Source organism: Oncorhynchus keta, unplaced genomic scaffold (assembly GCF_023373465.1).
Source record: "Oncorhynchus keta strain PuntledgeMale-10-30-2019 unplaced genomic scaffold, Oket_V2 Un_contig_1490_pilon_pilon, whole genome shotgun sequence".
Classification (NCBI taxonomy): domain Eukaryota; kingdom Metazoa; phylum Chordata; class Actinopteri; order Salmoniformes; family Salmonidae; genus Oncorhynchus; species Oncorhynchus keta.
This window is the reverse complement of record NW_026279020.1, coordinates 27,501-46,698: the sequence shown is the minus strand read 5'-3', so window position 1 is coordinate 46,698 and position 19,198 is coordinate 27,501. Positions and strand designations below refer to the sequence as shown.

Genomic DNA, 19,198 nt, shown 5'->3' with positions numbered 1-19,198 from the left:
CACCTCGGTACCAAATGTGGTGCTTTTATCACAAACTGTACCATTGAGTTGAATTTCTTCTTAGCCTGAAGAAGAAGAAAAATTTACTAAAAAGCGTAGCTGCACCACTAGAAAACAAAAGAGAGATTATTTTCCATTCCTCCATATTAACACAGAAATCATCAGGTAAATTGTGTTTGTTATTAACTAGGTGCTTGACAAAGTTTGACAACAGCAGTTTCCATGGTTTCATACAAACACCTAGCCTATTGTTAAAGTTTACTGAAAGTAGCTCAGTAAAGCTTTCAACCACATTCTCAAAAGAGTTACACAATGAAGTCAAGTTAATTATACCACAGAACAATATAATATTTTATTAAAAAATATATTTATTACAGGTATATATATTCACCAAATACATTAGTAGCTGAATCTAAAATTGAAAATCCATTTGCTCTGGAGGCCACCACATAGCGGGCTCAGGGATTCGAACCAGCAACCCTTCGGTTACTGGCCCAACGCTCTTCACCTGATCTGGATCCTGGTGTTGATCTCCAGATGTTTCGGCTCCTCATTCCTGCTGTCTTCTGGTTGGGAAAAATACACGGTGTGACAGGACCTTTCTGCTACTCATATCAGTTTGTGTTTTAACTCATCAACCAGTACACTGTCATCTCTGTCACCATCTAAACCACACCCTCTTACCATCTAAACCACACCCTCTTACCATCTAAACCACACCCTCTTACCATCTAAACCACACCCTCTTACCATCTAAACCACACCCTCTTACCATCTAAACCACACCCTCTTACCATATAAACCACACACTCTTACCATCTAAACCACACCCTCTTACCATCTAAACCACACCCTCTTACCATCTAAACCACACCCTCTTACCATCTAAACCACACACTCTTACCATCTAAACCACACCCTCTTACCATCTAAACCACACCCCTCTTACCATATAAACCACACCCTCTTACCATATAAACACACACTCTTACCATGTAAACCACACCCTCTGTACCATGTAAACCACACACTCTTGTGTGTGTAAACCACACCCTCTGTGTGTGTGTAAACACACCTGTGTGTGTGTGTGTGTGTGTGTGTGTGTGTTGTGTGTGTGTGTGTGTGTGTGTGTGTGTGTGTGTGTGTGTGTGTGTAAACCACACCCTGTTGTGTGTGTGTGTGTGTGTGTGTGTGTGTGTGTGTGTGTGTGTGTGTGTGTGTGTGTGTGTGTGTGTGTGTGTGTGTGTGTGTGTGTGTGTGTGTGTGTGTGTGTGTGTGTGTGTGTGTGTGTGTGTGTGTGTGTGTGTGTGTGTGTGTGTGTGCATGCCTGCGTGTGTGTGTGTGTTTGCAAAGTGCATGCTTAGGTGAGTCTGTGGTTGGGCGTAGGAGGCCTGCAGAAAACCACAACTGTTTCCACTGACTTTATGACCTGTGTGATCTTAGCAAGTGATTAGATGAGACAGTGCAGCAATACCATTCAATGTCCCCAGTAGAAGTACTATTAAAGGGAAGGTCCCCAGTAGAAGTTTTATTAAAGGGAATGTCTGAAGGGTAACCAGGCAACCAGATAGCAACCTAAACACATTGTCTTGATTGGGACATCGTCCAGCACCAATCTCCACCTATTCTGTATGTGGTCTGAACAGACATGGGTTCAAATACTATTTGAAATCATTTCAAATAGTTAAATTGGTGCTTGATTGAGCATGCCTGGCTAAACGGACCAATAGAACGGTCTCAAACCGCAACCATCCAGGCAGGCCAGAGCAAACGCTCAAGGTATTTGAAAGATTTCAAATAGTATCTGAACCCAGGTGTGGTGTGAGCTTCCCACACGAGTGACTAAACGAGCATCAAGAGGTTCAACAAAGGTGTTAAATGATGACGGCCTCCTACACATAGAGATGGGTAGAGGGCGCTTGTTGACACAAAGCAGGTTGTAGCATGGGCAGTAATCATTGAAGAAGTCCACGGAAACCTTGATGGCAGAAGCTAGGGGAGGGCCCTCTTTCTAACTCTATGCTCCTACGCTGGAGTGGAAATACCCCTCTGCTGTGCTACTCTCAGACAGTCTCCACCAGACCCTAGGATGAGTAGGCTGTTTATCGCTCTGATCACACTGTTAAGTGAGTAAACGTTTACATTATTGGTCTATATTGATCAATTCCAGATGATAACATATGGTTCTCCATTATTTCAAGGTAAAAATTAGATGTATTTTATTTTAAGTTATTTTGACAGAGTTCAATCTGTGGTCTATTCTGTGTATTGCATAGGAGAGCATGTGTATTGTAAAGGGGCCTGTTTTTTAGTCTTTAACAGTAGCTTGTAGCTTCATAGCGTTGATCCTAACACTGTTCTTCTGCTACCTGTAGGTGCTGTTTCCTCCAGTCAGTTCATCCTAACACTGTTCCTCTGCTACCTGTAGGTGCTGTTTCCTCCAGTCAGTTCATCCTAACACTGTTCCTCTGCTACCTGTAGGTGCTGTTTCCTCCAGTCAGTTCATCCTAACACTGTTCCTCTGCTACCTGTAGGTGCTGTTTCCTCCAGTCAGTTCATCCTAACACTGTTCTTCTGCTACCTGTAGGTGCTGTTTCCTCCAGTCAGTTCATCCTAACACTGTTCCTCTGCTACCTGTAGGTGCTGTTTCCTCCAGTCAGTTCATCCTAACACTGTTCCTCTGATACCTGAAGGTGCTGTTTCCTCCAGTCAGTTCATCCTAACACTGTTCCTCTGCTACCTGTAGGTGCTGTTTCCTCCAGTCAGTTCATCCTAACACTGTTCCTCTGCTACCTGTAGGTGCTGTTTCCTCCAGTCAGTTCATCCTAACACTGTTCCTCTGCTACCTGTAGGTGCTGTTTCCTCCAGTCAGTTCATCCTAACACTGTTCCTCTGCTACCTGTAGGTGCTGTTTCCTCCAGTCAGTTCATCCTAACACTGTTCCTCTGCTACCTGTAGGTGCTGTTTCCTCCAGTCAGTTCATCCTAACACTGTTCCTCTGCTACCTGTAGGTGCTGTTTCCTCCAGTCAGTTCATCCTAACACTGTTCCTCTGCTACCTGTAGGTGCTGTTTCCTCCAGTCAGTTCATCCTAACACTGTTCCTCTGCTACCTGTAGGTGCTGTTTCCTCCAGTCAGTTCATCCTAACACTGTTCCTCTGCTACCTGTAGGTGCTGTTTCCTCCAGTCAGTTCATCCTAACACTGTTCCTCTGCTACCTGTAGGTGCTGTTTCCTCCAGTCAGTTCATCCTAACACTGTTCCTCTGATACCTGAAGGTGCTGTTTCCTCCAGTCAGTTCATCCTAACACTGTTCCTCTGCTACCTGTAGGTGCTGTTTCCTCCAGTCAGTTCATCCTAACACTGTTCCTCTGCTACCTGTAGGTGCTGTTTCCTCCAGTCAGTTCATCCTAACACTGTTCCTCTGCTACCTGTAGGTGCTGTTTCCTCCAGTCAGTTCATCCTAACACTGTTCCTCTGCTACCTGAAGGTGCTGTTTCCTCCAGTCAGTTCATCCTAACACTGTTCCTCTGCTACCTGTAGGTGCTGTTTCCTCCAGTCAGGATGGGATCTCTGCAGCAGAGGTGGAGCTGAGAGTCCGACCAGGAGACAACGTCATTCTTCACTGTGACGTCAGACACAACGTAGAAACAGTCTGGATCAGAAACGGTTCTGGTGGGAGTGAAACGTGCGAGGTGTCTGTCTTCAAGTCTCTACAGATCCCTGTCCCACGCTTCACCTTCCTATGGAGGCGGACTCTGAGATTCTATGACTTGCTGATTGAGAACATCGCTGAGTCTGACCTGGGACTGTACTCCTGCAGCACCATGGGGAGAGAAGAGGAGAAGAGATCCGACCAGGTTGTGTATTACCTGGAGGTCTACCTCTATGGAAACATCACCACTCGGATTTCCTTTGGTGAGAACAGACTCCTTCTTATTTACATGTTTCTGTTCAAACGATTGGTTTCATTTGGTGGGAAAAAAGTATATAAAAAGTGTAGAAATGTATTTTATGTGGCTAAAATGTCAACAATATCAGTGTAAACACAATATTTCCATTTCGCTTGGTGTCATGTGTAAAGGGACTCACTGATTGGTTGGTCTGAAAAGAACATAGAAAGTTGCCCAGTGATGATGTACCTCCCCATTAAACAGAGAACAACCAGGACACCCCTGAATGTGGTCTGAGCTGGGTCCTGGTACTGACCTCCAAATCTCTGTTCCTGCTCCTCATTCCTGCTGCCTTCTGGGTCGACAAAATACACAGTGAGTCACGAGGACATTAGGGGGGGGGGGGCTCCATTTCTACTGATATCAGTTCGTTTTGTTACGTATCAAGGTGTTTGTCGTGTTAGCAGTTGATGTTATCCTTCAGTAACACAAACCCCGAAGCAAATCAGGGGGAGAAAAAACGTGGTTTATTCAAAGAGAACGAATCATAGACGTTATGCTGGGAAGTAGATGGTGGATGTTCCTTCTTCCCTGTCCTCAGTGATTCTCTCCTCAGTGATTCTCTCCTCAGTGATTCTCTCCTCAGTGATTCTCTCCTCAGTGATTCTCTCCTCAGTGATTCTCTCCTCAGTGATTCTCTCCTCAGTGATTCTCTCCTCAGTGATTCTCTCCTCAGTGATTCTCTCCTCAGTGATTCTCTCCTCAGTGATTCTCTCCTCAGTGATTCTGTCCTCAGTGATTCTCTCCTCAGTGATTCTCTCCTCAGTGATTCTCTCCTTAGTGATTCTCTCCTCAGTGATTCTCTCCTCAGTGATTCTCTCCTCAGTGATTCTCTCCTTAGTGATTCTCTCCTCAGTGATTCTCTCCTCAGTGATTCTCTCCTCAGTGATTCTCTCCTCAGTGATTCTGTCCTCAGTGATTCTCTCCTCAGTGATTCTCTCCTCAGTGATTCTCTCCTTAGTGATTCTCTCCTCAGTGATTCTGTCCTCAGTGATTCTCTCCTCAGTGATTCTCTCCTCAGTGATTCTCTCCTCGGTGATTCCCTCCTCAGTGATTCTGTCCTCAGTGATTCTCTCCTCAGTGATTCTCTCCTCAGTGATTCTCTCCTCAGTGATTCTCTCCTCAGTGATTCTCTCCTCAGTGATTCTCTCCTCAGTGATTCTCTCCTCAGTGATTCTCTCCTCAGTGATTCTCTCCTCAGTGATTCTGTCCTCAGTCATTCTCTCCTCAGTCATTCTCTCCTCAGTCATTATCTCCTCAGTCATTCTCTCCTCAGTCATTCTCTCCTCAGTGATTCCTCCACAGAACAAAGGGACAGGGTTAGTCATTTATAACCCCCCAACGCTAGCCTGTGGTCGACCAATTAGAATTTGGGCCAATGGCCACAAAACAAGTATCCTGTTACAGGCTGAATGTATAGACGATTTGGACCAATGAAAGCTCGACGTGTAGACGATTTGGACCAATGAAAGCTCGCCGTGTAGCTATGAGTCCCGGACTGAAATTCCTACACAGATGTTGACCTGAAAAACAACTTATTTCCATTGGTCATTATTGACCTATTGACCTCTAGTCCTCTGTGTTGTGTTTTATCTGAAAATATTGTTACAGTCCCTTACTGAATGACATGTCTGTTCTTCCCTGCTGATTACGACGACTGTCTGTTGACGTGTGTACTAGTTTTAATGTTTGTTTTTTTGTTATATTAGGAGCCAGGAGGAATGCCTGAAAATAACCAGAGACCAGTCAGTCTCCATGACAACCACTGCAGTTGTTACGTCCCCTGAGAGATATACAGTGGGGCAAAAAAAGTATTTAGTCAGACACCACTTGTGCAAGTTCTCCCACTTAAAAAGATGAGAGAGGCCTGTAATTTTCATCATAGGTACACTTCAACTATGACAGACAAAATGAGAAGAAAAAAATCCAGAAAATCACACTGTAGTATTTTTTATGAATTTATTTGCAAATTATGGTGCAAAATAAGTATTTGGTCAATAACAAAAGTTTATCTCAATACTTTGTTATATACCCTTTGTTGGCAATGACAGAGGTCAAACAAGGTTTTCACACACTGTTGCTGGTATTTTGGCCCATTCCTCTATGCAGATCTCCTCTAGAGCAGTGATGTTGTGGGGCTGTTGCTGGGCAACACAGACTTTCAACTCCCTCCAAAGATTTTCTATGGGGTTGAGATCTGGAGACTGGCTAGGCCACTCCAGGACCTTGAAATGCTTCTTACGAAGCCACTCCTTCGTTGCCCAGGCGGTGTGTTTGGGATCATTGTCATGCTGAAAGACCCAGCCCCGTTTCATCTTCAATGCCCTTGCTGATGGAAGGAGGTTTTCACTCAAAATCAGTGCTGTTTTTCTAGAAAATTGTGCATTTTGTTAATGGAGCCTTTAGGCTTTATGTCTTTTTGATTAAAGTTGTGTGTCACCCACTAGGTGTTTTAGAACAATTAAATATATTCCCTTATAAAAAAATGTGAATTCTCAATTATGTAAAAAGGTTATCTTGACTTTTATCTGTAGCTATGTTTTAGCATTTTATTTGAGAATATACTGCCACCAAGCAATAAATACTTACAAAACAATGAAAACATTTGAAATGTTGTTAAAATTAATTTTTTTAATTCATCATTATCAATGCATACAAAGTTTCCTTTCAATAAAGTATTTTAGTGCAGGTCCTTTTCTGGGACCTTGACTTGGTCAAGACTTTCTTTAGATATAGTTGACTCTATCCTAGACAACCAAGACTTTCTTTAGATATAGTTGACTCTATCCTAGACAACCAAGACTTTCTTTAGATATAGTTGACTCTATCCTAGACACCCAAGACTTTCTTTAGATATAGTTGACTCTATCCTAGACACCCAAGACTTTCTTTAGATATAGTTGACTCTATCCTAGACACCCAAGACTTTCTTTAGATATAGTTGACTCTATCCTAGACACCCAAGACTTTCTTTAGATATAGTTGACTCTATCCTAGACACCCAATACTTTCTTTAGATATAGTTGACTCTATCCTAGACACCCAAGACTTTCTTTAGATATAGTTGACTCTATCCTAGACACCCAAGACTTTCTTTAGATATAGTTGACTCTATCCTAGACACCCACAACTTTCTTTAGATATAGTTGACTCTATCCTAGACACCCAAGACTTTCTTTAGATATAGTTGACTCTATCCTAGACACCCAAGACTTTCTTTAGATATAGTTGACTCTATCCTAGACAACCAAGACTTTCTTTAGATATAGTTGACTCTATCCAAGACACCCAAGACTTTCTTTAGATATAGTTGACTCTATCCTAGACACCCAAGACTGTAAAACAGTCAATAAAATACATTTTATTTAATTAACAAACAAGTAAAAGATGTAATGAAAAAACTGTTTTACATAAAGGTTTTGAGAAACTATCCCCCCAAAGGCACCTTCAAACCCAGTAAACGAATCACCTTGAAAAGAAAAACTGAACGTCCACAAAGATAAAGAACAGAACAATTCTCAAAAACAAGCAAATTTAAATTAGATACATTTTGTTTAAAAAAAAGCTCAGTTACAAAAGAAACCAAAAGCAACAGGTCTGGTGGTTAGAGTGTTGGGACACTAACCGAAAGGTTGCTAGATCAAATCCCCGAGCTGACAAGGTAAACAACCTGTCGTTCTGCCCCTGAACAATGCAGTTAACCCACTGATCCTAGACCAGTTAACTGTTCCTAGGCCAGTTAACCCACTGTTCCTAGGCCAGTTAACCCACTGTTCCTAGGCCAGTTAACCCACTGATCCTAGACCAGTTAACTGTTCCTAGGCCAGTTAACCCACTGATCCTAGACCAGTTAACTGTTCCTAGGCCAGTTAACCCACTGTTCCTAGGCCAGTTAACCCACTGTTCCTAGGCCAGTTAACCCACTGATCCTAGACCAGTTAACTGTTCCTAGGCCAGTTAACCCACTGTTCCTAGGCCAGTTAACCCACTGTTCCTAGGCCAGTTAACCCACTGTTCCTAGGCCAGTTAACCCACTGTTCCTAGGCCAGTTAACCCACTGTTCCTAGACCATTAACCCACTGTTCCTAGGCCAGTTAACCCACTGTTCCTAGACCATTAACCCACTGTTCTTAGGCCAGTTAACCCACTGTTCCTAGACCATTAACCCACTGTTCCTAGGCCAGTTAACCCACTGTTCCTAGACCAGTTAACCCACTGTTCCTAGACCAGTTAACCCACTGTTCCTAGGCCATTGTTAACCCACTGTTCCTAGTGACTTAACCTAGTTAAAAAAAAAAAAAACTTAAAGCATTTCAACTAATTTCCAGATTTTCCCACTGATTCTGGCCAGTTAACCTTTCCTTTAACCCACTGTTCAAGGAAAACCTGGGAAACTTAAATGTTCCTGTACACATACTAGAAATTAACCCACTGTTCCTAGGCCAGTTAACCCACTCTAGGCCAGTTAACCCACTGTTCACTGAGAAAACCCACTGTTCCTAGGAACCATTGAGAAGCACTGTGACTGAACTGTTCCAAAAAAACTTAAAGTCTAGGAACCATTGAGAAGCACTGTGACTGAACTGACCAAAAAGGTCTAGGAACCATTGAGAAGCTCTGTGACTGCACTGAGAAAAAGGTCTAGGAACCATTGAGAAGCACTGTGACTGATCTGATTAAAAAGGTCTAGGAACCATTGAGAAGCACTGTGACTGATCTGATTAAAAAGGTCTAGGAACCATTGAGAAGCACTGTGACTGATCTGATTAAAAAGGTCTAGGAACCACTGAACAGCACTGTGACTGATCTGATTAAAAAGGTCTAGGAACCATTGAGAAGCACTGTGACTGATCTGACTAAAAAGGTCTAGGAACCATTGAGAAGCACTGTGACTGAACTGACCAAAAAGGTCTAGGAACCATTGAGAAGCACTGTGACTGAACTGACCAAAAAGGTCTAGGAACCATTGAGAAGCACTGTGACTGAACTACCCAAAAAGGTCTAGGAACCATTGAGAAGCACTGTGACTGATCTGACTAAAAAGGTCTAGGAACCACTGAACAGCACTGTGACTGAACTGACTAAAAAGGTCAAGGAACCATTGAGAAGCACTGTGACTGATCTGACCAAAAAGGTCTAGGAACCATTGAGAAGCACTGTGACTGAACTGACCAAAAAGGTCTAGGAACCACTGAACAGCACTGTGACTGAACTGAGAAAAAGGTCTAGGAACCACTGAACAGCACTGTGACTGATCTGACTAAAAAGGTCTAGGAACCATTGAGAAGCACTGTGACTGAACTGACCAAAAAGGTCTAGGAACCACTGAAAAGCACTGTGACTGAACTGAGAAAAAGGTCTAGGAACCATTGAACAGCACTGTCACTGAACTGAGAAAAAGGTCTAGGAACCATTGAACAGCACTGTGACTGATCTGACTAAAAAGGTCTAGGAACCATTGAACAGCACTGTGACTGAACTGAGAAAAAAAGTCAAGGAACCACTGAGCAGCACTGTGACTGATCTGATTAAAAAGGTCTAGGAACCATTGAACAGCACTCCCCCCAATCCAAATAAACTACAGTTGCTTCTATCGTACAGGAGAAGAGCTCCAAAGAAATGCTCCCTAGTCAAGAAATAAATATCTCAGCTCTAAAACACCCAACGCTGAACATAGGAGGCGATCACACTGCTTCCATACGAAGCTATAACGGGACACCCATCGTTGGTCTACTTATTAAGACTTCCTTGCAGAGACAACATTTGGGCACCATGGGTTATCTTACACCCTTTATCCTCTCTGTCCCTCTGAGGACAATACTATGAAAGCAGGATCAATGAGTTAGCTAGCTAACTTGCCTAAACGTTATGAAAATAGCTTTAAGCTTGAAATGGGCATTGTCTAATTGACTAAACAACCAAAGACACACATATCTAAGTTTAGCTCTTCTTAAATGAACCAGAAAACCAATAGTTATTTCTGGTTATTTATCAAAGTTAGATGGTTAACTATGGCCAATTAAAAGATAGCTGGTTAATTGATTCTGCTTTGTAGTACCAAAATAGTCCCGAAACTATAGCAACGACTGTGTTCCTGTTTTCAGAGTATTCCGTCTAGTATGAGTTGAAAAAGTTTTAGAGACTGCTATGTCAACTCAAGAGTTTGGTACCTGCCCATCGACTAGCCAAAATAACATGTTGTCCGGCAATCTGCGCGTTATCGATATATTATAGAACACTATTTTTCTGGGTTTCAAAAATCAGTCTTTGTTGGCTTTGAAAAAAAAAATAGCAATCCTATTGCTCATGTTTTTTTCTTTCAAACATGTAATCCCAGCCAAACAGTCCGTGTCATTTTTTTTAGAAAAATCAAATCTATAAGACTAATGTTTATGTTTCCTCTCAGCTTTTCCTAGCTGAGGTCTTATCCAAGTTTCATAACCTCAAGAAACTTCCTGGTTCAAGAATTTACATTAAAAAGTGTTTAAATTCCAGTTAACGGTCAGAGATTGTTCAGGCCCCCTTGTGGCAGTTCTGGGGTATGATCTTTCCTCTTCTTAAAAAGGCTCTTGAGTTTGGACGACTTCGTGCTTTTGTCTTTGTCCTTTTGGTGCCTCTCGCCTCTCATCTCCGGGGCAACGTGTTTAGGGACCGGCTGCTCCTCGGGGGGCGGAACAGGAGGATTCCCTTCTTGCTCTCTTCCTTCCGTGATCCTCTGGGGCAGGTCAGGGTCGTTGCTGGGGTGATACAGGACTTCTCCAGAATACCGTCATAAACCAGTTCGGTCAGGTGGTCGGAGGTATAAGGGTCAGGGGTCTGGGTTTGTTTCCATGGTGTGGACAAGGTGAGATCAGGTTGTCCGAACTGACCCCAATCCAAAACCTGGGGATCGTGACCCAACTGGGACGACCCCGCATACTCCTCCCTGGATATCCTCCGTTTGGGGATTTCTGGGGTACTGTCGACCCTGTCCGGATAGATCTTCCCAGTGGGAGTGTCTATGGATCTGTCAACCTTATCGCTGTTTGTTCGTCTGCTAGTGTGAGAGCACATCTCATGGTGTTCGTCTATCGATATCTTCCTCGTGGCGGCAGATGGTGGTTCCACTGGGAACTCCATCTTCTTCCTGAGCATCTTGTGAGAAGAGTTGCTGTCCAGATGAAGGGTCAGTTTGTCTCTGGCCATCGCCATCCTCCTCTGAGCGCTGTCGGCTAAGAAGTCCACCTCCTCTCGGGATCTCGTTGGGGTTCCAACGGCCGCCACCATTTCTTCTCTGGGTCTTCCTCTCATGGAGTTGTTGAATGAGGCTTCTCCCCTGCTCTCTCTCATCATCTGCCTGGAGCCGGTGTCCAAAGACACACTGATCATGTCTGTAGATAGAAGAGACCTCTTCTTTGAGACGTGAGTCTCCAACGGAACCTCGTGACACTCATCTCTGAATGACTTCCTGGAGACGTTGTCCATCGAACGACCCAATACCTTTTTGGCTGCTGCGTCGGCGGCGGGAGGTCCATGGAAGTCTCACTTTTGACTCTTTGCATTTTCCTTGGAGCAGCGTTGTCCACAGAAGAACAACGCTCGTCTTTAGATGATGTCTTCAATGTGGCTTCATCCAAGGAAGCTTCCAGTTCTTCTCTAGATATCTTACAAACGGGGATTCCGTTCCGGAAGGTTCTGTGGACCTTCTGCTTACAGGAGGGGTCCTGTCAGAATAAATTACCTGAGAATCTCTGTAGAGAGAAGGAGAGAGAGGGGGAGGGGGGGCAGAGATGGAGAGGGAGAGAGAGGGGGAGGGAGGGAGAGTGAGAGAGGAAAAGATATAGAGACAAAGATTCCATCAAGGTTCACAAAGTTTCAATCATACATTGAAAATACTGTGTCACCGTGAATTACCTTGTAATCTGTGGACACAGAGAAGCATTGTAGAAAATTGGAATCCAAGTTGGAACTTCAGTTTATTTCCTAAATTGACTGAATTGAAATTGTGCGACTCACCCCCTCCACTGGGCGTTGATGAAGATCTGCTCCTCTTCCTCGAAGCAGGGGAGCGTGGTGTGGATAGGGATCAGGATATCAGGTTCAGAGTAGGAGGATGAGGAAGAGGAAGAGGAGGCGTGTCCAGAACGCCGTTGACGACACACGGTGGAGGTAGAGCCACGAGAGCGAGGGGAGCGCTTCATTGGTGGAACTAGGGTTGCAAAGGGAAGGGAACATTCCCCATAACTTTTTTTGTAAATCTCAGAAAAATTCTGGGGACAATATTGGGGAATTAATGGAAAACCTCGCAAAAATAAAACTAAACCTGATTCAATTAAGCAGCTAATCACTTATACCTTGAATCAGGTATGGCAGTGGTTCTCCAACCTCTCCTCAGGACTCCCAGCTGTTCCCAACCTCTCCTCAGGACAACTAGCTGTTCCGAACCTCTCCTCAGGACAACTAGCTGTTCCAAACCTCTCCTCAGGACAACTAGCCATTCCCAACCTCTCCTCAGGACTCCCAGCTGTTCCAAACCTCTCCTCAGGACAACTAGCTGTTCCAAACCTCTCCTCAGGACAACTAGCTGTTCCAAACCTCTCCTCAGGACAACTAGCTGTTCCCAACCTCTCCTCAGGACAACTAGCTGTTCCCAACCTCTCCTCAGGACTCCCAGCTGTTCCCAACCTCTCCTCAGGACTCCCAGCTGTTCCCCAGCTCTCCTAAGGACAACTAGCTGTTCCAAACCTCTCCTCAGGACAACTAGCTGTTCCAAACCTCTCCTCAGGACAACTAGCTGTTCCAAACCTCTCCTCAGGACAACTAGCTGTTCCAAACCTCTCCTCAGGACAACTAGCCGTTCCCAACCTCTCCTCAGGACAACTAGCTGTTCCCAACCTCTCCTCAGGACAACTAGCTGTTCCAAACCTCTCCTCAGGACAACTAGCTGTTCCCAACCTCTCCTCAGGACAACTAGCTGTTCCAAACCTCTCCTCAGGACAACTAGCTGTTCCAAACCTCTCCTCAGGACTCCCAGCTGTTCCCAACCTCTCCTCAGGACAACTAGCTGTTCCAAACCTCTCCTCAGGACAACTAGCTGTTCCAAACCTCTCCTCAGGACAACTAGCTGTTCCAAACCTCTCCTCAGGACAACTAGCTGTTCCAAACCTCTCCTCAGGACAACTAGCTGTTCCCAATCTCTCCTCAGGACAACTAGCTGTTCCAAACCTCTCCTCAGGACTCCCAGCTGTTCCCAACCTCTCCTCAGGACAACTAGCTGTTCCAAACCTCTCCTCAGAAACAGGCAGTTAACCAACTGTTCCTCAGGACAACTCTGTTCCAAACCTAAGGACAACTAGCTGTTCCAAACCTCTCCTCAGGACAACTAGCTGTTCCAAACCTCTCCTCAGGACAACTAAATTAAATATTGACCAACTGAGGACATGATTTCCAAACCTCTCCTAGGACAACTAGCTGTTCCAAACCTCTCCTCAGGACAACTAGCTGTTCCCAACCTTCCATCAGGACAACTAGCTGTTCCAACACCCTCAGGACAACTAGCTGTTCCCAACCTCTCCTCAGGACAACTAGCGTTCCTGTCTCTCCTCAGGACAACTAGCTGCCAGACCTTCCTCAGGACAACTAGCTGTTCCCAACCTCTCCTCAGGACAACTAGCTGTTCCAAACCTGTTCCAGGACAACTAGCTGTTCCAAACCTCCCTCAGGACAACTAGCTGTTCCACCTCTCCTCAGACAACTAGCTGTTCCCAATCTCTCCTCAGGACAACTAGCTGTTCCAAATCTCTTCCTCAGGACAACTAGCTGTTCCCAACCCAGGACAACTAGCTGTTCCAAACCTCTCCTCAGGACAACTAGCTGTTCCCAACGTCTCCTCTCCTCAGGACAACTAGCTGTTCCAAACCTCTCCTCAGGACAACTAGCTGTTCCAAACCTCTCCTCAGGACAACTAGCTGTTCCAAACCTCTCCTCAGGACAACTAGCTGTTCCCAACCTCTCCTCAGGACAACTAGCTGTTCCAAACCTCTCCTCAGGACAACTAGCTGTTCCAAACCTCTCCTCAGGACAACTAGCTGTTCCCAACCTCTCCTCAGGACAACTAGCTGTTCCAAACCTCTCCTCAGGACAACTAGCTGTTCCAAACCTCTGGACAACTAGCTGTTCCAAACCTCTCCTCAGGAACTAGCTGTTCCAAGGACACAGTGTCCTCAGGACAACTAGCTGTTCCAAACCTCTCCTCAGGACAACTAGCTGTTCCAAACCTCTCCTCAGGACAACTAGCTGTTCCCAACCTCTCCTCAGGACAACTAGCTGTTCCAAACCTCTCCTCAGGACAACTAGCTGTTCCAAACCTCTCCTCAGGACTCCCAGCTGTTCCCAACCTCTCCTCAGGACATAGCTGTTCCAAACCACAGTGTGTTCCCAACCTCAGGACAACTAGCTGTTCCAAACCTCTCCTCAGGACAACTAGCTGTTCCTGTCCTCAGGACATGCTGTTCCAAACCTCTCCTCAGGACAACTAGCTGTTCGTCAGCTAGTTAACGTCTGGTAGGGCTGTTCCTGTGAGGACATGCAACTAGTGTTCCAAACCTCTCCTCAGGACTCCCAGCTGTTCCCAATCTCTGGACAACTAGCTGTTCCCATCCTGTCCCAGCTGTTCCAACCTCTCCTCAGGTCCCAGCTGTTCCCAACCTAAGGACAACTAGCTGTTCCAAACCTCTCAGGACTAGCTGTTCCAACCTCTCCTCAGGACAACTAGCTGTTCCAAACCTTTCAGGCTGTTACCGTGACACAACGCGTTCCCAACCTCTCCTACAGGACAACGTCAACTCCGTCACAAACCGTCAACTCCTCAGGACAACACGAGAACACCAACTGCAACCTCTCCTCAGGACAACAGCTGAATGAACAACAGCACAACTCCCAGCTGTTCCCAGCCTGGGACAATTGAGCTGTTGAAACCTCTCCTCAGGAAATAGCCTCCAGCTGTTCCCAAACAATGTTTCTCAGGACTCCCAGCTGTTCCCAACCTTGAGGACTAGTTACAATGTCCTCAGTAAAAGCTGTAAACAACCTTTCCAGGACCCCCAGCTGTTTACAATGTCCTAAGGAAACAAGCTGTTCCTAGTTCCTCAGGTTAGTTTCAATCCCTCAGGAAGAGCTTTAAACAATGTTTCCTCAGTTGAGGTTAACCTTCCAAGGACCCCCAGAGAGATTCCAAGGTTTCTCAGTTGAGGTTAGTTACAATGATTCAACGTAAGTACAACTAGCCAACAATGTTTCTAGTTGAGGTTAGTTACAATGTAAGTAAGAGATGTAAACAAGGTTTCTAGTTGAGGTTAGTTACAATGTATAGTAGGGAGTAAACAAGGTTTCCTAGGACTGAGGTTAGTTAACAATGTAAGTAAACCCCCTGATTGAAACAAGGTTTTCTAGTTGAGGTTAGTTAACAATGTAGAGTAAGAAAGTAAACATTTGTTCTAGTTGAGGCCTTAAATAAAGTTCAAAAAATGTTATTGACCAGCATCGTTTGCTAAACCTACCTAGGTTTCTAGTTGAGGTTAGTTACAATGTAAAAAGCCGTAAACAATGTTTCTAGTTGACTTAGTTTTCAATGTAAGGAAAAGTAAACAATGTTTCTAGTTGAGTCAGTTGAATTACAATGTAAGTCAGGCTGTAAACAATGTTTCTAGTTGAGGTTAGTTGCCAGCGATGGAGAATGTAAGTAGGAGTAAACAATGTTTCTAGTTGAGTTAGTTACAATGTAAGTAACACCGAGAGTAAACAAGGTTTCTAGTTGAGGTTAGTTACAATGTAACGTAAGAGAGTAAACAAGGTTTCTAGTTGAGGTTGTTACAATGTAAATAAGAGAGCAAACAAGGTTTCTAGTTGAGGTTCCTGTAAGGGAGAGTAAACAAGGTGTTCTTTGAACGTTGGTAGGGCAATGTCCTGTGAGAGTAAACAAGGTTTCTAGTTGAGGTTAGTTCAATGTAAGTAAGAGCAGTGTGCGTCAGGTTTCTAGTTGAGGTTAGTTACAATGTAAGTAAGAGATTAAACAAGGTTTCTAGTTGAGGTTAGTTACAATGTTCCTGTGAGGGATGTAAGAGAGTAAACAATGTTTCTAGTTAGTTGAGGTTAGTTACAATGTAAGTAAGAGAGTTAATGTAAACAAGGTTTCTAGTTGAGGTTAGTTACAATGTAAGTAAGAGAGTAAACAAGGTTTCTAGTTGAGTTGATTACAATGTGAAGTAATAATATAAACAAGGTTTCTAGTTGAGGTTAGTTACAATGTAAGTAAGAGAGTAAACAAGGTTTCTAGTTGAGGTTAGTTACAATGTAAAGATAGTAACATGTCAGAGAGTAAACAAGGTTTCTAGTTGAGGTTAGTTACAATGTAAGTAAGAGAGTAAACAAGGTTTCTAGTTGAGGTTAGTTACAATGTAAGTAAGAGATGTAAACAAGGTTTCTAGTTGAGGTTAGTTACAATGTAAGTAAGAAACGTGTAAACAAGGTTTCTAGTTGAGGTTAGTTACAATGTAAAAAGAGAGTAAACAAGGTTTCTAGTTGAGGTTAGTTACAATGTCACAAGAAAAACAAGGTTTCTAGTTGAGGTTAGTTACAATGTAAGTAAGAGAGTAAACAAAGGTTTCTAGTTGAGGTTAGTTACAATGTAAGTAAGAGAGTAAACAAGGTTTCTAGTTGAGGTTAGTTACAATGTCAAAAAAGAGAGTAAACAAGGTTTCTAGTTGTGGTTAGTTACAATGTAATGAACAACAGCACAACATGGTTTCTAGTTGAGGTTAGTTACAATGTTATAAAAAGGTTTCTAGTTGAGGTTAGCCTCCATGTAAGTAAGAGAGTAAACAAGGTTTCTAGTTGAGGTTAGTTACAATGTAAGTAAGAGAGTAAACAAGGTTTCTAGTTGAGGTTAGTTACAATGTAAGTAAGAGAGTAAACAAGGTTTCTAGTTGAGGTTAGTTACAATGTAAGTAAGAGAGTAAACAAGGTTTCTAGTTGAGGTTAGTTACAATGTAAGTAAGAGAGTAAACAAGGTTTCTAGTTGAGGTTAGTTACAATGTAAGTAAGAGAGTAAACAAGGTTTCTAGTTGAGGTTAGTTACAATGTAAGTAAGAGAGTAAACATGGTTTCTAGTTGAGGTTAGTTACAAGTCCAGTGTCTTGGCTTCACATCAGTTCAAAAGACTGAAGAGTGACTGAAGAGACCGCCTGGGAGCTGTGTGGGAGAGCCAGTCAGATCAGCTCAATCAGATCACACAACTTTAATTCTGCCAATGAGAGGCCTACATTAAATATTACTGCATGCATGGTTAGGATTGGACAAAACGGATGAAAAGTAGATAAAATAAATCATGTCAAATTAAAATGTCCATTAGTCTAACGTGGAATTCTCGTCTCGTCACATTTTCATCGACTAAAACTAAAAGTAATGTTACAGTTATGGGTTTTTCTCCAGTGCATCTGGTCTCGTTATCATCATAGTTTCAGTCAGGAAAAATAGGTTGCTGACAAGTATTTTTGTCATAGTTATTGTTGACTAAATTAACACTGTGTGTGTGTATGTGTGTGATCTTGTTCTTCTATTCTTGTGGGGACCTATTATTTTAAGCTTAGGGGTTAAGGTTAGGAAAAGATGATTTTGAATGGAAATCCATTTTTAGGTCCCCACGAGGATAGAAAAATGTGTGTGTGTGTGTGTGTGTGTGTGTGTGTGTGTGTGTGTGTGTGTGTGTGTGTGTCTCTCTCTCACTTGGCCTCCAGGATCTTGGTGTCAACATCGTCCAGTGAGGAGCTGTGAGCCACGTGGAACGTCCCCATGAGGGAACTCCTCTTCTTCTTGATCTTCTCTGCCTGGACAGGATATACACAGACCAATGGGTTAATATGAGGTCACATCCTCCTGGTCATGTCCACACCAAGGGGTTAATATGAGGTCACATCCTCCTGGTCATGTCCACACCAGGGGTTAATATGAGGTCACATCCTCCTGGTCATGTCCACACCAAGGGGTTAATATGAGGTCACATCCTCCTGGTCATGTCCACACCAGGGGTTAATATGAGGTCACATCCTCCTGGTCATGTCCACACCAAGGGGTTAATATGAGGTCACATCCTCCTGGTCATGTCCACACCAAGGGGTTAATATGAGGTCACATCCTCCTGGTCATGTCCACACCAAGGGGTTAATATGAGGTCACATCCTCCTGGTCATGTCCACACCAAGGGGTTAATATGAGGTCACATCCTCCTGGTCATGTCCACACCAGGGGTTAATATGAGGTCACATCCTCCTGGTCATGTCCACACCAGGGGTTAATATGGAGGACATATTATTTAATGCATTATCCTGGTCATGTCCACACCAGGGGTTAATATGAGGTCACATCCTCCTGGTCATGTCCACACCAGGGGTTAATATGGAGGATAGATGACTTGTTTAATGCATTATCCTGGTCATGTCCACACCAGGGGTTAATATGGAGGACAGATGACTAGTTTATGCATTATCCTGGTCATGTCCACACCAGGGGTTAATATGGAGGATAGATGACTTGGTTAATGCATTATCCTGGTCATGTCCACACCAGGGGTTAATATGGAGGATAGATGACTTGGTTAATGCATTATCCTGGTCATGTCCACACCAGGGGTTAATATGGAGGACAGATGACTTGGTTAATGCATTATCCTGGTCATGTCCACACCAGGGGTTAATATGGAGGATAGATGACTTGGTTAATGCATTATCCTGGTCATGTCCACACCAGGGTTAATATGGAGGATGACTTGTTTAATGCATTATCCTGGTCATGTCCACACCAGGGGTTAATATGGAGGATAGATGACTTGGTTAATGCATTATCCTGGTCATGTCCACACCAGGGGTTAATATGGAGGATAGATGACTTGTTTAATGCATTATCCTGGTCATGTCCACACCAGGGGTTAATATGGAGGATAGATGACTTGGTTAATGCATTATCCTGGTCATGTCCACACCAGAGGTTAATATGGAGGATAGATGACTAGTTTAATGCATTATCCTGGTCATGTCCACACCAGGGGTTAATATGGAGGATAGATGACTAGTTTAATGCATTATCCTGGTAATGTCCACACCAGGGGTTAATATGGAGGATAGATGACTAGTTTAATGCATTATCCTGGTCATGTCCACACCAGGGGTTAATATGGAGGATCACTAGTTTAATGCATTATCCTGGTCATGTCCAC

General features: G+C 43.8%; 1 long non-coding RNA gene and 1 pseudogene across 1 annotated transcript; one reads left to right on the top strand and one right to left on the bottom strand.

Annotated features, from left to right (window-relative positions):
• Nucleotides 1-3,762: 3,762 nt before the first annotated feature.
• Nucleotides 3,763-6,501, top strand: LOC127918799 (uncharacterized). Its single transcript, XR_008100826.1, has 3 exons — nucleotides 3,763-3,916; nucleotides 4,156-4,266; nucleotides 5,661-6,501. It is a non-coding gene; the product is annotated as an uncharacterized LOC127918799 (long non-coding RNA).
• A 3,873-nt stretch (nucleotides 6,502-10,374) lies between these two features.
• The window catches only part of LOC127918801 (uncharacterized), a 24,235-nt pseudogene continuing 15,411 nt past the window's right edge, over nucleotides 10,375-19,198 (bottom strand).